Here is a 13,292-nt window from a genome sequence, read left to right as displayed (position 1 = left end):
ATATTTTCTCAGCCCTCTTTCTCACCCGTGCAGTATACAGGTCCTCAATGGAAGGCAGGCTGGTTGCAACTGTTTTTTTTCTGCAATCCTAACTATCAGTTGAAGCCTGTAACTGTCCTGTTTGGTTGCTGTACCAAAGCAGACATCAGATCCTTAGGGTTTGATAGCTTGGCAAAATAACAATCATTTCACGGGGGACAGATCTCTCCCAGTCATATTACAGAAGCACTGAAGTGAAAGATCTGCAAGATCAAGCTGTGACCTGTTGCCAGAGCATGGCTAATCAGTGACCACATCTGTCTCATCATCAAATAGTTGGTACCATGAGGAGATTCGTCCTGATGAAGAATCTCTAACAAAGTTTTTATATATTTTTTCTTGTAATCTGATTTCATTGATGAGGGTCCTTCCCCTCCTAAGTAATTGAGACATTTCCATGTAATAATTTTCCAGATATCTGAATATGACGTTTGATTATGTGCCATGAAGTCAACATTGACTTTTAGTGATAGATTTTCTCTGGGGCAAAATTTTGAAAATTTGATGGTGAATACTCATCTCTTAATTAATTCTTGTTTCGTCTAATGTATACTCTAGCCAGACTTTTGTTAGAAAGTCTTCCATTTCTATTTATAAACAAATATGTAAACTGATCCTTCTGATTTCTAGTTACAAATAAATTAGACATTTTCCTACATTGTTTTTCTACCGGTTCCCATTCCATCTATTTTTGAATGAAAGCAAGAATGGACTTACTTTAGAAATTATTTCATAAAAGAAATTTTAGAGAAATTTATCCTGGAGGAATACAGGTAGTCCTCAACTTATGACCACAATTGAACCCAAAATTTTTATTGCTAAGCAAAACAGTTAAGTGAATTGTGCCCCATTTTTCGATCTTTCTTGCCTCCGTTGTTAAGCTAATCACTGTAGTTATTAATTTAGTAATGCGGTTGTTAAGTGAATCTGGCTTCCCAGTTGACTTTGCTTGTCAGAAGGTTGTAAAACATGATCGTATGACCCAAGGACACTGCAACCATCATAAATATGTCAGCTGACAAGCATCTGAATTTTGATCACATGACCATGGGGGATGCTGCAACTGTTATGTGTGAAAAACAGTCATAAGTCACTTTTTTCAGTGCCGTTGTAACTTCAGATAGTCACTAAAGTAACTGTTTTAAGTTGAGGGCTACCTATAGAATAGGGACGTGGTGGCTCAGTGGGTTAGGATGCTGAGCTTGTCGATCAGAAGGTCAGCAGTTTGGCGGGTCGAATCCCGAGTGCTGCGTAGCAGAGTTAGCACCTGTTACTCATCCCAGCTTCTGCCAACCTAGCAGTTCCAAAGCACGTAAAAATGCAAGTAGAAAAATAGGGACCACTATGGTGGGAAGGTAACTGTTTTGTGCGCCTTTGGTGTCTAGTCATGCCGGCCACATGACCACGGAGACGTCCTCGGACAAGCGCTGGCTCTTCGGCTTTGAAACGGAGATAATCACTGGCCCGTAGAGTCGGAAACAACTAGCACGCATGTGCGGGGGAAGCTTTACCTTTACTTTACCTATAGAATATTATTGTGCTTGTTTAATGATGAGATGGTTAAAGATTAATGTCTTGCCAGTCACTGTACAGTCACCTCTCCAGTGCTTTTCCTGCTTTTTTCCCCACTGGAGAGCTATTTATATATATTTTTTCTACAATGGTGAAAGCAAGGTGGAATACTGAATTTACATTTTTTCAAAAGAGAATCTGAAAACTTCTTCCAATTGTCTTGCCTACAGATTTGATGGGGAATTGAGAAAGAAATTTTCTCTAATACAAACAGTCACATATAACTAATGGAGCTGAGATGAACACCCAGATGTTGATGAATGGTGATTTGTACATCTTTGTCCATAAAAAGCAGTTTTCATTGTAATCCTTCTCCTCTGAGGAGTTTATATTTTATTTTCTCACAAAGTGGTCTCATGTGGTCTACTTGTGAGCTATACTTCTTCCCTAAAGTGGGAAAAAATAAGGTGAGCACTCAGCTTTGGACACACAAAATGATACATTGAGAATTGAAGCAATGTTGCTTCCTATAATCTTCTCATACCTTTGCTTGGCTTATTCACACTTCTAGTCCGCAGAGATTTTTGAGAAATTTCTTTAAATTTAGTGCTTATTTATGTTGAGTCTGAGTCTCTTCCCACCTATCCATCCAGGTTTTCCCTTTTTAGAGGTAAGCCATCAGGAAATCTAAAGCTGATACACAGATCACAGTTGATCATTTATTAAAGGTCCCCAACATTAAGAGTATTGACTATTTTTCAGCTCTTGGATTTTGTTTTCCAGTAATGGAGCTGAAATCACTTCTACCAACAGAAATTTTGGGACAGGTCATAGAATTTACAAAGAAGGCACAACAAACACAACACAACAAGATCAAAGAATGACAAAAAAGCATTTTTTTACCCTAGACAGAAGCAGAAAAAACACAAAGACACAAAGCAGAAAAAACAACCCAGATGGACGGTGATATGTCTCAGAAAACTGACCAATGGGTGAGAAATCTGTCTGACAAAGAGCTTACCCAAACAGAAAATAATGTTTTAGCCAAAAGGCTGAATTTTACAGTAACATCAATTGTAGATCTCCTCACAGCCACAGAATCAGCCATCAGAAACAATAAGCTGGCAGAACCAGAGGCAGAACAATTAAGGATAGAGGTATCTACAGCCCTTGCCAGTGCCAAAACACCCCCTTCCCACCTCATAATTCAAGAAAGGAGAGTAGTGACATCCCTACTAAAGGAAGATGCACAGTCATCCTGAACACAGGCCAAACTGAACAGCCTTCTGAAGGACACTGCTACATATTAGACTCTGAAGAAAGATCCCACCAGCAGTTACAAGAAAAAAAATCATTGATTTCTTGCAAAACCACTGAAGGACAATGCCATCAACAAGCCACAATATTACCACATATGTGCCATGCTGGACCTCTGCCTGACCACTACCTATTTTAAATACAATGAAGGTTTCTACAGAAAAAATATGGCTGCATAATGGGTTCACCTGTGTCCCCCATTGTGGCCAATCTCTATATGAATGAGGTAGAAACCAAAGCCCTAAACTCCTTCACAGGAATTTCAGCCACTCACTGGTATACATATGTGGATGATACTTGGATCAAGAACAAAACACAGGAATTGGAAGTGTTCACCAAACATATCAACTGTGTGGACAGATACATCAAATTCACATGGAAATATGTTGAGGAAAATAGTTTAGCCTTCTTGGACTGTGCAGTACACATTAAGGAAGGTCAGAAGCTTTAACACTGAAGTTTACAGAACACACACACACCCCACACACAATATTTACATTTGATTCGCACCACCCACTGAAGCACAAAATGGGAGTTATCAAAACCCTACATCACTGAGCGGCAGGCCTGCCTATCAGCAATGGTGCGAAAGAAAAAGAACTAAAACACATCAAGGAAGCCCTCAGAACGTGTGGCTATTCCAACTGGGCCTTCATAAATCCCAAAACAGACCCAGCAGAAGCTTCTCCATAACAGAAGAGAACAACAAATGAAGCATTGTTGTCATTCCATATGTTACAGGAATATCTGAAAAGCTCAGGAGGATCTTCAGTTAACACAACATACACACTTTAAACCCAAGAATACACTAAGGCAGAAGCTTGTCCATCCCAAGGATAAAACACCCAGACACAGACTAAGCAACGTGGTATATGCAGTATAATGCAGTGAGCCATTTGCAGATCTGTACATTGGGGATACTAAACAACCACTTCATAAATGCATGGCACAAACCCACAAGATTCAGCAGTCCATCTGCATTTAAAAGATAAAGGCCACTCTTTTGAAGACAGCAAAGTCCACATTTGGAGAGAGAGGACCACTGGTTTGAAAGAGGGGTCAAAGAGGCCATCTATGTCAAAATTGAGCAACCCTCTCTCAATAGAGGGGGAGGGATACAACATCATCTATCTCCAGTCCACAACAGTCCTTTCAGAGGTTCCCAAAAGGCTCCACACCCTTTTTCACCACTCAGGTGACCTTGAGGACACAGATAAATCTCCAGGTGGCCTCAATGACTCTTTAAAAGAATCCAAATGACCAGCTGTCTGCAAGGAATATAAATCCTTCTGGGAATATGAATGGATTTCCAGAAAACATTGCAGACTACAGGAACCATTTGAGCTTCAGTTTGAGATGCAGACAACATAGACTCATCCCTAACAGCCTGTGCCTGTCTTCAATAGAGAAGGGGCACAGGACAGAAAACATCCTGTAGCCAAGAAGGCTCCACACACATTTGTACTACTCAGGTAACCCTGATGACACAGAAAACCTCCAAATGGCCTCAACAACTCTCTAAAAGAATGCAAACGACCATCCATTCTGCAAGGAATATAAATCCTTCCATTCCCCACCATCCAGTCAGAGCTGAAGAAGCTTCTTGGATGAGAAGTGAAATGTCTTCAAAGAAAAACAAGAAAGTCCAGTTGCCTCTTGAAAAAGCACCTTTGGGGACTTCTGGTCCTGCACAGTAGCAACTGGTCATGGGCTTGTGGACCGCCACACCCTGCAGCTAATTTTTGTCCTGCATGGAGACCCTAATGGATCCAAGCCACCCTGGAGAGGTGGCGAAGAAAGAAGGGTACCCCGGTGATTCTGGAATGACTGCGGTCATTCTGTTCATCTTGGGAAAGGCTTATAACCTGACAGGAGAAAGGCTGTATTTCACCGATCAGCCCAAGCTATTTGCAACCGAAGTCCCAAAGAACTAACCAGCACAAGAGTAAACAGCATGCTTGAAACTGGGCTAGGAATCTCATTTTCCCTTTTCCATTCCATACTTAATTTCCTGGAAAAGATCCCTAAGAAGAAAAATACCTCAGAAAGTGAAGGAGGGGGACTTCTTCCCCACCCTTATACTAACAGAAATGGTGAATTAAAATTTCCATGGAGGATCAAAATATATGGTAGTGAAATAAATTGAAAGCTAAAATTTAATTTTGGACAAGTTTAAAATTGTTGAATGGTTAAGAGTCTCATTTTAAAGACCACTGTTCATATTGAAAACTAAATAGATGCTGACACCTAGTGGTGGATGAAGATTATGACAGTTATGATCTACATAGAGAACTTGCCAAAACCTGGGAAAAGCTAATCTGTGTTTGTGACCTTCAAAGCTTTAATAACAAAGAACAGCTGTGAAAAAAAGACAACAATCTGGGCTGCAGACAAAGAGAGAATTATAAACTTTAGAAAAAAATTCTTTTTTTAAATTCTTCGGATTACAAATATCTATTTAACTGAGATTCTAAAGCTATTTGCAGAAAAGAAGGAAAACTTCAACTTTTGGTCATCGTGGATCAGAGACATGTAGATAGAACATACCAAGAAAACATAAATACCTCTCAGGAGAAGATATATAGAATACTGCAATTAATTCAAACAACAATGAGTTCAAATCACAAAGAAATCCAAAATAAATTTGAAAATATAAATCAATCCATTTCTAAGTTAACTCTACAACAACAAAAACTTCCAGGAAACAACAACAGAGAAGGAGAAGACAAAACAAATAAGTGGACATAAAATTGAAAATAGAGACTTATCCAGACTGGATAAAATGGAATGTAGAGATGTTAAAAACATCAAAGAGAAAGGAAGTGATAAGAGAAGTAGAGAAGAAGAAAAAGAAAAAGATTTTCAAGAAACATGGAAAGGCAAAAGCCTCATATAAAGACACTTTATTTGATTTACTTCTTATACCTATAGCAATAGTCATGAATATATGGAAAACCTTTTTGATTCAGCAAAACACATTGATCAAGAAAGATACTGGTCAAAGAAAAAAGATTAAAGTGAAAATTAAGAAAATAGATGATGGGATCTACCAGAGAGAGTATTTAAAAAAGAAACATTTGTTTGAATATGGTTAAGGAAATAGAAAAGATTTTGAATACATATGTCATTCTAAGAGGGACGAATTCCTTAAATTATACTGTATGCTTTTTTCCTCTTTTTTATTTTATTTCTTGATATAAGTAATATAATACTGTTGAAAGAAAAAATGTTTTGAATAAGAGTTAAAGGATTAGATGACTAGATACATTAAATGGAATATTTAAAATGTATTTTTAATTATGGTTAAAAAGAATAAGAAATTTTAGGAATGAATATATATTAGCTTAGGAGGAATATATATTTCAAGTAGTATTTTACTTTTTATGTTGCTTTACTCTTGCTCTCTTTTCCTTTTCTTTACTGTTTTTACCTATGCTTTAAGAAATGTAAAAGTGTTGAGATGGTAGATATGGGAAAAATGGATTTAAATCTTTAAATGTAATTAACTGTTGAGAAGATCTTAACCAGCAAGAATACTTTGAACTTTATGGGAAAAAACAAATTTAAATAAGGACAGTAACAGAATGAGGCAACCAGAATGATTAGATAGAAAAGAAATATTATATTGATGTGATCATTATTTCTAGGAATATTGGGGGAAAAATCATATATGTAACTGTTATCTATTAAAATGATAAGAACTGTATTAATTCAAGGTTTGCAAAGAAGACATTTTGGGGAAAAGGGGAAATCAATTAAATGTACTATGGGGATTACGGATTAGAGTAACCAATTGTTAATTATTTTTCTTTACAAATGTAAACCCAGCAAACACACGGTTTACCAACTATTAAGTGACTTATGTTTTTAAAAAAACCAATAAAATATATGAAAAAAGAAAAGAAAAGAAAAAGCACCTTTGGGACAACTATGACCTGGATGACTGAGACTCTCCATAGACACCTGGTAGTAAGAGTTGAAATTACTACACTGGGGGTTTGGTGGTGGTCAGAAGAACCATGATTATCTTTCAGATGAAAAGTTCACCAGCTCAGCGGTGGATTAATCTTTCCTCCATTCTTCCTCACAAGAAGGTAAGCATATCTTGCATGGGAAAGGGGACCAGGACATTCACTGAGCCTCTAAGTAAGGTCCTCTTAATCATGAGACATGAAGGAGCTGCTGCTCAGACAAGTACACAAAGGTCAGTTCTCCAGGTGGTAAACTAGCTCAGTGTACCAGGAAGTAAACTAGCTCAGTGCACTTAGTAACAGCAGGTCATGATTTTTTGCCAAAGGGCATGGAAAATTTAATTCCTTGATCTGTCTTATTAGAAACCAAGAAAGCAAGCAGCTGGTCAGTTTTATACTACTGGCAGACAGGTATACATAACATCCTCCTGGGCTAGCAAACCTACTTTTGATAGACACGTTAACAGGCAGCATTCTAGATGCAGAGTGAATCTAGATCAGGGGTAACTTTAAGACTTGTGGACTTCAACTCCCAGAATTCTCCAGCCAGCATGGGAAATCCTGGGAGTTGAAATGTACAAGTCTTGAAGTTGTCAAGTTTGGATACCCCTGATCAACATGCTTCAGAGTGCAAAAGAGCATAAAGAGAGTACTTGCTGGTAACCTCTGAAACAGTTCATCTCTGACTTGGGTCATGCAACAGACCTCTGCAGCTACCTCACAAGCCTGGAAAAAGACATCCTAGGAATTAAAGTCAGTTGTTTATCCTTCTGTACACTTCATAATACCTTCCCCCCACCTTTTTTTGTTTTTTGTTTTTTGCTGGGAGCAATGTTTGAAATAATATGTGCCTTGATTGCTATCATTTTAAAGATTGTTTGTAAAAGCAATTGCCTTCCCCTGGCCTATTTCTAAATAATAAATAAATGCATAATTGGACATTGAGTTTTGAATGTCAGTTCTAATCACAGCAATGGGAAAAGCAGGAAGTAAAAATAATTAGGAAACAGGGTCTCATATAGCAAGGATGAGCAACCTTCTTCTCTTCCCGGGGTGCTTTGAATTCTATTTAAAAAAAATCAAGGCAGTCTGTAAATGCAAAATAGATAGAGTACAAGTGAGTAAAGGACAAATTTTTTAGTTTCCAGAATGTTTAGAGAGTGTTTTTAAAGTTATTTTCAAGCTATTTTAGGAGACACTGTATAGTTATTGGGTTTCTCGTTTCAAAGGAGCAAGAAATTATGCTGCTGGTTTTGGAAAATGTGATTAGAAGTGGTTATTACAAAAACAGGGGGCTAGGGGCTACATGCATTCCTCTTGTACAGCACTGTCTAGAACCAACCCACCTGCCTTTTCTCCTAAATCTTTTGCTTCAAAAGGTCTTTCTAGAAGACTGGTAGAAGTGAGTCCAGCATTTTGAGGACCATTGGCACAAGCCCCCCATCTCATTTATTGATTGGTAATATTTGCAGTGCCTCAGTGGGTTAGGAGGCTGAGCTTGTTGATCAGAAGGTCGGCAGTTTGGCGGGTCAAATCCTGAGTGCTGCATAACAGAGTGAGCGCCTGTTACTCGTCCCAGCTTCTGCCAACCTAGCAGTTCGAAAGCACGTAAAAATGCAAGTAGAAAAATAGGAACCACTACGGTGGAAAGGTAACAGCGTTCTGTGTGCCTTTGGTGTCTAGTCATGCTGGCCACATGACCACGGACACGTCCTTGGACAAGCGCTGGCTCTTCGGCTTTGAAATGGAGATGAGCACCGGCCCCTAGAGTCGGAAACAACTAGCACGCACGTGCGGGGGAACCTTTACCTTTACTTTTTAAATATTTATATGATCCCATAATGACACATGTTCTTTGTTGAGTTTATTAAACAAATATAATACCCAAATAAAAATAATATAAATTATAATAATTTGTAAACTGTAATACATACTTTAAAAATCTTAGATGAGTGAAAAGGTTTTCATTTTTGGGGACATAATATAATGTTTTGTGTGACAATAGGGTGCAAATAGGGAGAAGCCATCTACCTAGGGGTTATCCATTTCTTTACTAATGACAAGCTACATAGAGGAAAGCCTCTGAAAAGTTTCTTAAAGCTTGAGTGTGTATGGGAGAAAACAGTGCCTTGAGTTATTCCTTCCACTACTGATAGAAAATGCAGCCCATCACAAATTCTTCCAATTTGACTCATTGAAATGATTGAGACCATGTAAAATACAATAAATTAATTATGTTTTCTAAGTTAAACCAAGCTCTTACCTACAGACTGTGTTCACTCAATATTAGACAGAAGAATAGGCCCACAATTGTAGGACCCATGAATGCCAACCTCTCAATAATAATAAGAAGAATAAGAAGAAGAAGAAGTTGGAAGGGACCTTGGAGGTCATCTAGTCTAACCCCCTGCTCAGGCAGGAAACCCTATACCATTTCAGGCAAATGGCTGTCCAGTCTCTTCTTAAAAACTTCCAGTTTTTGGAGCATTCACCACTTCTGGAGGCAGGTTGTTCCACTGGTTAATTGTTCTAACTGTCAGGAAGTTTCTCCTTAGTTCTAGGTTGCTTCTCTCCTTGACTAGTTTCCATCCATTGCTTCTTGTCCTGCTTTCAGGTGCTTTGGAGAATAGCTTGACTCCCTCTTCTTTGTGGCAGCCCCTGAGATATTGGAACACTGCTATCATGTCACCCCTCACTCTTCTCTTCGTTAAACTACACATACCCAATTCCAGCAACCATTGCCTATATGTATAATATAAAGGTAAAGGTTCCCCCGCACATGCATGCTAGTTGTTTCCAACTCTAAGAAAGATTTTAAGATTTTTAAAGTATGTATTACAGTTTACAAATTATTATAATTTATATTATTTTTATTTTGGTATTATATTTGTTTAATAAACTCAACAAAGAACATGTGTCATTATGGGATCATATAAATATTTAAAAAGTAAAGGTAAAAGTTCCCCTGCACATGTGTGCTAGTCGTTTCCAACTCTAGGGGCCGGTGCTCATCTCCGTTTCAAAGCCGAAGAGCCAGCGCTTGTCCGAGGACGTCTCCTTGGTCATGTGGCCGGCATGACTAGACACCAAAGGCACACAGAACGCTGTTACCTTCCCACCGTAGTGGTCCCTATAGTCAAGAAATCTCCATGCTTATGGATATATACCGTAGATTCCGGCGTATAAGACGACTTTTTAACCCATGAAAATCTTCTCAAAAGTCAGGGGTCGTCTTATACGCTGGGTGCTGAAAATTTAGGGACAGGGCTGGCTGGAAAACCTGGAGCGGATCTCCCATTTAGTCTGCGCAGGGAAAGCGGGACCAATTGGAGTAGAAGCTGCAGTCTGTGATTTTTTACAGGCTGGGGTCTGGGCTTCTTTCCTTCTAAAGTTGAAGAGCAGCTGTAGGCAGGTGGGGAATGCAAGAGCAATTTGAAAGGCAGGTGGGGAATGCGTAGCAGAGCAGCAGCTTAGCTCTAACGACACATTTGACTCAGGAACTGGGCGGGCTGGCTGGAAAACCTGGAGCGGATCTCCCATTTGGTCTTTTTTTTTAATCCCATTTATATCCCACCCTTCTCCGAAGACTCAGGGCGGCTTACAATTTAAAGCACAAATCAATGTGCTTAGCAATAGCCTTCATTCTATGTATATGCCTGCCTATTAGAGCTTTCACCTCCCCCCCCCACAAGCAGCATTATTACAAAGTCAACTTATTGCTCCCAACAATCTGGGTCCTCATTTTACCTACCTCGGAAGGATGGAAGGCTGACTCAACCTTGAGCCTGGTGGGATGAGAACCTGCACTAATTGCAGGCAGCTGGTGTTACATAAGGCTCTGCGCAGGGAAAGCTTTAGAGTGAATTAGGAAAAGTGAAAAAGTGAATTAGGAAAATAGGAAATGGTTGCTGGAATTGGGTATGTGTAGTTTAACGAAGAGAAGGGTGAGGGGTGACACGATAGCAGTGATCCAATATCTCAGGGGCTGCCACAAAGAAGAGCGAGCCAAGCTATTCTCCAAAGCACCTGAAAGCAGGACAAGAAGCAATGGATGGAAACTAGTCAAGGAGAGAAGCAACCTAGAACTAAGGAGAAACTTCCTGACAGTTAGAACAATTAACCAGTGGAACAACCTGCCTCCAGAAGTGGTGAATGCTCCAACACTGGAAGTTTTTAAGAAGAGACTGGACAGCCATTTGTCTGAAATGGTATAGGGTTTCCTGCCTTAGCAGGGGGTTGGACTAGATGACCTCCAAGGTCCCTTCCAACTTCTTCTTCTTCTTCTTCTTCTTCTTCTTCTTCTTCTTCTTCTTCTTCTTCTTCTTCTTCTTCTTCTTCTTCTTCTTCTTCTTCTTCTTCTTCTTCAGTTTAATCCACTTGCACTGTTTTATGTTTACATGTTTGATGACAAACAGCCTTATGTTTATAAGTGACAGTTTTCCTACTAAGTACCTGCATGTCATAAGCATTTGAATTAAAATTACCATATTAAAATCAAAACTGATGTTTTTTAATTTTTATTTGGTGTGCGTTGGAAGAGGGGTAGTCTTATACGGTGAGTATAGCCCAAACCCTATAATTTAACAGGAAATGTAGGGGGTTGTCTTATACGCCCAGTCGTCTTGTACGCCGGAAAATACGGTATTGAAAAATGTGTTAAAGGCTGTCAATGTGAGGAATTCTGTTTCCTGGCTGAGGAATTTTTGGAGTTGAAGTCCACAAGTCATAAAAGGGCCAGGTCCGAGGATCCCTGCTCTAGGGAATGCATAGAGAATAAAGGCTGCAAGTAAAGGAGGTGGTAAAGTCTCATTGGCCAAAGTTGGCTAAATCCTATCACCTACTGAATCTGGGTCAGGTGGTTGTAATTCTATTTTCCCTCCTCTAATTTTAAGAAAGTAGGCACAGCATTTTGGATATTTCTGATTTGAACATGGAATTGTTACCTGAGATGGCTTGCTTAAATGGTGTTGCATGGAAAGATTGCTCTGGCACAATCTGTTTTTTTTAAGAAACTTGATTAAGAGATTCAGCTTTAGGGTTCAGCAGCTGTGATGGAGTATTGAACCACCCTAGGAGTGCAATAGCCATACAGGATTCTCAAATATTTAGAGGTAAAAAAGTGGCTTTCGTCTGCTACTAACATCAAGTTGCCTCCCTAGGAGGAACTCTTAAACTACAAGGAGAGCAGCATTCCGGATAGTTCTCTTTTACTGCTAACATAAACATCATCAGATAAACTCATTCAGTAAAGCAAGGAACAGACTATTAAAATGAATAAGCAACGATCTCATCGAAGCAGCTGTGTTCTTGTATTACCCATTGCCAGGCAAGGAAGAGTAGCATTTTCATCCCAGCAATGCTTTTAAAGTTTTTCAACTGTTAGGTAGCTGGTCCCCATTTTTGCCACTGAAATCCCACTTGAAAATAATTCATTCATTTATCTGACTCACTTAAGTCTCTCTTCTTTAATAGAGAAAAAAGTACAAAAATGTTACCTAAAGATACTGATATATTTAAGTTTTTAAAGTAGGAGTGGATGGACAACCACTGTGCCTCCCGTTTTGCTTTTCTACCCCTACCACCGGCCACATTTCCTTTGTGTTTGACTCACTTCATCTTTTCTCATGCCTGTCCTGACCAGAAATAGGGTTAAAAGCACAGCGGATGCAATCTTGGTCCACTGAAACATTTATAGCTGAAGACCTGTATAAGAGAACATAAAATGCTTACGTATATACTTGAGTATAAGCCGAATTTTTCAGCCTACTTTCTTGGGCTGAAAAATCCACTTCGGCTTATACTCCAGTGAACAACAACAAAAAAAAGAACTTCCACCCCCCAGTTTGGAGAGCTGCTGCTTTCGTCAAACATGGACGAAGGCAGCAGCTCTCCAAATGGGCGGCGGTGGTTTGGAGAGCTGCGCGTGCAGCTCCGCCGCCACCTCTACAAGCCTCCGCTGAGAGAATGGGGCGGTGGAAGGTTGCCACCCATTTTCTCGGCGAAGACTTCTTTTGGGGGATCCAGCCTCTGCCGCACCTTTCTCTCAGCTGCTGAGAGAAGGGGGCGGCAGAGGCTGGATCCCCTGAAAGAAGTCTCTGCTGAGCGAGAGAATGAGGCAGTGGAGCGCTCCGCGAAGTATGGGGTGGTGGAAGCTTGCCCACCGCCCCATACTTCGCGGAGTGCTCCAACGCCTCATTCTCTCGTCTCAGCGCCCATTTTCTCGGCGAAGACTTCTTTCGGGGATCCAGCCTCTGCCGCCCCCTTCTCTCAGCTGCCCAGCTGAGAGAAGGGGGTGACAGAGGCTGGATCCCCCAAAAGAAGTCTCCGCTGAGACGAGTGGAGGCTTGCTGCCCATTCTTTCGGGGGAGACTTCTTTCGGGGGATCTAGCCTCTGCCATGCCGCACCGCACCAACAGCAAACCACCCCATTCTCTCGGCGGAGCGCTCCACTGC

This window comes from Vipera ursinii (genome assembly GCF_947247035.1).
Source record: "Vipera ursinii genome assembly, chromosome: 1".
In the NCBI taxonomy this organism is placed as follows: domain Eukaryota; kingdom Metazoa; phylum Chordata; class Lepidosauria; order Squamata; family Viperidae; genus Vipera; species Vipera ursinii.
This window is presented reverse-complemented; position numbering follows the sequence as displayed.